At 50.6% G+C, this 6,921-nt stretch overlaps 1 long non-coding RNA gene across 1 annotated transcript; it reads right to left on the bottom strand.

Annotated features, from left to right (window-relative positions):
• Positions 1-907: 907 nt before the first annotated feature.
• Positions 908-6,391, bottom strand: LOC140620543 (uncharacterized). Its single transcript, XR_012020302.1, has 3 exons — positions 6,207-6,391; positions 4,296-4,387; positions 908-1,528 (listed from the first exon to the last, which is right to left on the bottom strand). It is a non-coding gene; the product is annotated as an uncharacterized lncRNA (long non-coding RNA).
• Positions 6,392-6,921: the final 530 nt, after the last annotated feature.

Here is a 6,921-nt window from a genome sequence, read left to right on the forward strand (position 1 = left end):
CTGTGCACGGACTCCATTTAAAGGAAAAAATAATTCATACATTCTAGAGAGTTCAGCTCGGGCCCCCATCGGAGACAACAACAAAATTGAAAGGCTTACTCTACAGCAAAGCATATTATCATTGCAACAAAGAACATGTGTTTAGATGTCGGTTTGAGAATTATTTTTATACTATTGAAATAAAATGTGATTTTTAAAGTTTGTATGGGACTTACGGCTTCCCAAGATTAGGTCTTTAGACGGCAGTTGTCAGAAGTCACTGAGTTAGAGAGAACTGCTGTGTGGAGGTCATCTGGAAAAGGCCAGGGCAGCCTGGAGGAATGGCCCAAGCCACTCCGTCTCATCCATCATGTCACCTCCCAGCCTCAGGGAATGGACACCTGGCTTGGGCCCCTGTGCCCACCCCCAGCCTCTGGGTGGCAACTTGAAGCTAATTCCCACATCGCTAAATCCAGCCCCCTCACTTGGCAGGCCAGCACCTGTCCTCTTGCCTTTGGGGGCAGGGTAGAGTTTTCACCTTTGTTTCCTTTTTCCTCTGGATAAAAATCTCCATGGTGGCAGGTTAACCTTCAAACCAGAACTTTGGAAATATCCTATGTACTAAAGTTACAGAGTCCATTTAAAATTAATGGCAATTTGGGATCCCTGGGTGGTGCAGCGGTTTGGCGCCTGCCTTTGGCCCGGGGCGCGATCCTGGAGACCCGAGATCAAATCCCACGTCGGGCTCCCTGCATGGAGCCTGCTTCTCCCTCTGCCGGTGTCTCTGCCTCTCTCTCTCTCTCTCTCTCTCTCTCTCTCTCTCTGTGACTATCATAAATAAATAAATAAATAAATAAATAAATAAATAAATAAATAAATCTTAAAAAAATAAAATTAATGGCAATTTGCTTACAATACTTTTTCATACAACTTCTAAAATGGGCCCCATCTGCCCCAGCTGTCTCCTTGGTGTGAGGCCCCCGCAGCCACGTGGGAAAAGCATGGCTTGGAATGAGCCAGAAGGAAGTGAGAACCCAACTCTGCTGCTGAGACTTGGGACGTCACATAGAAGAATCTGCAAGCCTCAGCTTAGTAAATCGTGGAGCACATCGGCCACCCGGAGGGCGAGGGGTAAGTGACATAACCAGGTTATTTGTCCCTGGCACAATAACCACCTACCAAAGGACCCAGTGCAGAATGGAGGCTAAGCGTTCCCCCGTGGCTCCTAGAAATCAGGAGGGAGTCCCCTCTCTTTCTGGCTATCCCCAGGGCAAAGCAGCCTGTCTGGAAAAAGCAGCACCGAAAAGGATGCTAAATGTCAACTTCTGAGAGAGGGTGGCGGACTGCTCCGATGTGTGCCAGCTGAGTGAGAAGCTACGCTCTCCGCACTTGTCTCAGGTCACATGTACCACCAGCCGTCCAACGTGGCAGCCTGCCGTGCCCCCTCCGCAGAGCCACAGGGGCAGAGATGCAATGGGCCGCGTCTAGGCTGTCAACTCCTCGCATCTCCAGACTCGATGGGCTCCTTCCGTTCACCTGGCCTCCGACGCTGCAAGAGAGGTGGTGAGGGGGGTGCGCTGGGTTAGGTAAACCTCCCCCCTCCTCTCCCAGGCTTAGGCGCAGGCAGCCCTGCATTCAGTGCCTTCGAGAAGGTAGGTACACGGGTGCAGCTGTATGAGCAGCGCTGTCAGGTGGTGGAAGGCGCCCAGAAATCAGGAACAGACACTGCACAGAGGGGCCCTGACTTGTCAGAGGAGCCACCTCCTCCAGGAACCCCCATGCCTGTTCATGTCACACTGAACGTCACCGCAGAGCCAGAGGACTCTCCAGTCCCCCCTCCACGCCCCAGCCACTGCTGGATTTACCTGTCACGCTTTGATAATTCTCTGCTCTTCCACGAACCAACCATGAGACCTGCACTGATGATTTACTCTCTCTCCTCTTCAGTTTTCCCATCCGTGCAAGTGAACGCGATGATGCCTGCTTCTCAGAGATGGGGGGATTACCTGAGCTGACAAGTGAAAGCATGCAACAGAGCCCATGCGTGCTAAGTGTTGGATTAGCTTTTTAAGATCAGGATTGCTAGATAATGTTCACATTTGACACCTGTTTTTTAAAGATTTTATTTATCTATGAGAGACAGAGACACAGGCAGAGGGAGAAGCAGGCTCCATGCACGGAGCCCAATGTGGGACTTGATCCTGGGTCTCCAGGATCACGGCCTGGGCTGAAGGCAGCGCTAAACCGCTGAGCCACCCAGGCTGCCCCGTTTGACATCTTTGTCAAAGGAAAGGGCCTAGCATCTCACTGGGTGTAGTGAGTACCTCTATCTCCCCATATCCCGTGAGGGGGGAGAAATAGTCTCTAACACTCACGCAGGCCAAGACATCTTGATGCCTGCCAGAAGTTCCATGCCACCCGCCGTGGCTACCTGGTGTGTGCGGAGCCTGCACGACTCTCCATGACTGCCCTGGGCCAGCTCTTATCTGAGATGTGTCTAGAGTCCAAGGGAGGTTCTTCCCTCAATTTTTGGTCCTGAAAGCCATCCAACTCCCACAGTTAAAGTAAATCTTGGGGATCCCTGCGTGGCTCAGAGGTTTGGCACCTGCCTTTGGCCCAGGGCGCGATCCTGGAGTCCCGGGATCGAGTCCTGCTTCGGGCTCCAGGCATGGAGCCTGCTTCTCCCTCTGCCTGTCTCTGCCTCTCTCTCTCTCTCTGTCTGTCATGAATAAATAAATAATAATTAAAAAATCTTAAAAAAAAAAAGTAAAACTCACTAGGCTTGAGAGAGGAGCCCTCTCTTCCCTGTGACTGTCTGTAGTTTTCTGACTTTGCACCTCTGAGTAGAAGCCCCGTGGGTTCAGGCTCAGATGCCAGGAGGGCCCAGCTTTTTGTGGTTTGGGGAAGGCTCATCATGCCCTAGAGCCAGGCTTCCTGGCAGGATCTCCCCCATTCTCCCTGGCAACACACTTGCCCAGATTAGGTTTTACTGAGCCCCGAGTGCCCCCCTCGGCAGCGCCCCCTGCTAATGTCAGACTGGTCTCCCTGCCTCTGTCCCTCCCCCTCTCTGCTCCTCTTTCTACACTTGGCCTTCTACAATATCAATCTATGCACATCACCCACCCCTTCTTAAAACCAGCTGATGGCTTCCATGACCCTCGGGTGGAATTCCTAACTCCTTCCCACATTTCAGAAGGTTCTTCTGAGCTTGCCGCTGCTCTTCTGCCCATCGCCCTGCTAATTCCCACCCCAGCTTCAGTTCTCAGTCTAGGTGTCACCTCCTCTGGGAAGTCTTTCCTGATGCACGTCCCACTGCCGTCTAGTCCTTATCCAAGCGTGTACCGAACCTCATGTGCTGAAATGGCCTGTGCACCTGTCTCTCTGAGAGGCTGAACTAACTTCCTCCTCTCCACTTCCCAGTGCCTGGAAAACTGTACAGAATTAATGAGTTCATAGATGTGGGATGACTACTTCTGGAGGCTCTACGCGAAGCTCTCTCAGCACTGGGGCAAGCAGCTCAGAGCTCCCCCCGAGGCCTGTGGCCCAGCAGAGGTCTGTGGTTTTACTGCTAATGGAAATTGGGCTGGCAGATCAAAGGCAATGACTCCTACGGTCCAGACTGCCAGAAGCCAGCACTATCGAAATATCAGTTGAATTGGTAATTCAAAATTAAGTGGGTTAATGATTGACACAGATTCGTAAAACCCAGCCCACCACCTCGCCTCTTGCACAGAGGGCCTTTCCTATTCTGGGTTGTCTGGGAGCACCAGCCTTCCAAACAGGAGTTCATTTAGTGCTAGCCCTGCATCCCCCGGACCACCACCCCCCCACCAGCTTTAAAGGGCCCCTGTTCTCAAAAAGCGCTGCACCAGTCCTGTGAGGTGTCTTAGAAAAGGCTTAGCACCTGAGATCCCCTTTCAGAAATAAAAACTCACAAATTTGAGCCAAGGGAAAAAAGCCTGGTACAACTTTGCACCTGTAATCCATGAGTCACTTGATTAGGAAAATACTCAGCAACAAGTTCATGATTCTCGGTGTGGGGTACAGGAAAGTGTAGGGGGGGTGCGTGTGGAGAGCAAGAAATACCTTCAGCTGCAACAGCTCCCAAATCCCAACCATGATCTAAGTACTCTGGGCCGGCCACATTTTGGAAAATGTCTTTTCCCCTCCTGGTGCTGTATTGGGCTAATCTGAAGGCAGCACATGAACGTGAACAACCGCAGGAGGATTTCAAGGAGGCAGGCAGGGCTTTGTTCAGAAGCTGGGGAGGAGAATGCGATCCTGGGAGGGAGAGATGGGGGGATGTGGGGTCCCACCTGTCAGATGAGGGAGACCCAGCCAGGAGCAACCCTCAGCAAAGCCTCTGGTGGACGTGGACTTGTAAATGCCCTGACAATGCATGGAGAATCTGTAAGAGAAAAAAGTCCTTTGTGCTGGCCCCTCACCCTGTTGGGGGCCTGCTGACCATTGTGCAGAGTTCAAGTCCAGATAAGGCACACAATGCTGGGGGGTCTGGTCTATCCACACCTCCTGGCATGCTCATCAGCGTGATTCTGAGAAGGCTGACCCTGGCTAAGGATGCCTTAGGTGCCTAGGGCGGAGGGACATGTGTAGCCCTGGGGCCCAACTTTAGAGCCTCTATTTCTTCTCCAAAATAGGGCTGATCACCCCTTTCCTTCAGGTGAGGTGAGGATCCAGTAAGATCATTCACATCCAGCAGCTGGCCAAGTGCCCAGCACCGTGGCCATCCCCAGCTCTCCTGAGAGGCAAGCACAGCAGTTCTCAATGACTGTGACCCACACGGTCACCCGGGGTCACTCTAGGAATGCTTCCCACTCCCCACACCCCCACCCGCTGCTGTTTGTTTGTTTTAGGCCTTTCTGGAAAAGAGGCTGAGCACCTGGGAAGAGAAGAAGAAGGTGCTTTGTCACATGGGGTCTCAGACCAGGGGGACAGGAGGACAGGCGGGGTGGCTCCCTCCCAGATCTCTGTCTGACCCTCCCCCACTTCCCACCTGGGCTTGGATGGAGGGGACATAGGAGGGCCAGGGGGCCAGGGAAGGCCGAGGACCGAAGGCCACCTCCATTCTCCCCCTCACATCCTTTCGCCCACCTTCCCTTCGAGTTTGTTATGAGCAAGAGATCTTGGGCTGCATATTAATAAAACAATGGAATTTTTATTTCTTCTTCTCATAAATTACATAATTCAAACCTTAAAACACCTTTAATGAACAGTGACTGGCCATGTGACACTTAATAAAACTGGGCTCAGGTCAGTTTCTGCTTGACAGGCTACCAGCCGAGAATGTGCCTTACGAGTAAATGATTAAGAGGCGGGGATCTTTCCTGGGCTCTACTATTAAACACTTCAAAGGTTTCCAAAGTCAGATAAAATGAAAAGCAAATGTGTTTCACTGCCTCTCAAATGCCTCAAATGTTTTAGCAGGTGCAAGCAATGAAACCTTCCATGGTGACAGCATTTTAGGGTCTGCAAAGTGCACCCGACTGAATTCTGGGAATTCTGGACTGGCTTCATAAAAATTCATGATCCCCAATGAGGAGAGATGTTCGGTCTTCAGAGCCCATCTACATATGCGGCACAGAAGGAAAATATCTCAGGGTCCTCCAGGTCATGGGTCAGCTTAACCCTTTCTGCTCCAAGAGAGACCCCACCTGCATCCCCAGCTGGAGTGGTCAGTGTTGTGCCAGCCAAACCAGGACGGCGGGGGGTGGGGGGGGATGGCAAATCTCTGGATTGGCCTAGACTTTCCAAAGGCACATTAGTGCTCAGGTTAAACCCAGGTCCTCTTTTTTTCTGGGCATGAATACATTTTTTTATGTGGTCGAGGAATGCTTCACAGACTATGAGAGCCAGTGGACTTAGTACGGAGAGACGGTGGGATCTGTGCAAATTATTTCACCTCTCTGTAGCCTAGTTTCCTCATCTGTAAGATGGGGACAATCATAGCACCTACCTCACAGGGTTTGTGTGAGGATTAAATGGGTTAACGTCATAGAAGTGCTTAGATCATATAGCCGAATTCAATACATGTTTGCGATTCTTATTGTCCCATTAGGGAAAATGAATACGAAAAGTTAGCGTTCTACAGCTTGGCGATTTGAGCTTTTCATTTAAAATTTGCTGTAACTTAGCTTTATAAGTCATAGTAATCTCTCACATAGACTTGTAATATTTTATAGTTTACAAAGGACGTTCTGAGACGTTACCTCATTCCAACTTTTCAACGGTAAAGCCGTTAAGGCAGGGATGCTCTTCCATGGACCCAGGATGGATTTCCAGCTCTGCTCTGGCTCCCTTCCATAGAGTTGGACCCATCACCGCTCGGACCTCTGAATCTGTGAAATGGGTACAGAGAGGCTCCCTCCGAATCCCAACATATGCCACACTCTAGAACTGGCGCCACCAACATCCGCTGAGTGATCGGAGCTATTGGCTCCATTCTTATCCTATGGTTTTCTTATTTATGAGGAACTCAAATGCACTTCACGTATTATCTCCATAATCTTGCAAGCAGTTGTTTATGAGACCTCAACTTTTATTCTTCCCCTTTCATAATGAGGAGGGCAATGAAATGGCATTCCAAGAGTCAATGAGGGAGAACTCCTTAGTTCTTTCCTCAGGGAATAGCTGAGCAGAGATTGTTATCAGAGAACATTCTCCTGATTTCCTGGCACTACAAAATTACTCACCTCCCCCTCAACAATGCCCAGTACTCAGGGCACATCTCCAGAAGACTTTGTAGGCTCGGGGTAATGTGAATTTGGGACACATCTTATGGCTCCTGCACCACACGATGGGTACCCCAAATGCACACTGTCATAAGCATCTCACTGACCAGCCCCAGCCCCCCGCCAGTCAGCACACAGTAGAGATGCCCTTGGACAAAATCACCATCAGTGTTTTGGCTCAGACATCTCTTCT

Source organism: Canis lupus, chromosome 29 (assembly GCF_048164855.1).
Source record: "Canis lupus baileyi chromosome 29, mCanLup2.hap1, whole genome shotgun sequence".
NCBI classification, from domain to species: Eukaryota; Metazoa; Chordata; class Mammalia; order Carnivora; family Canidae; genus Canis; species Canis lupus.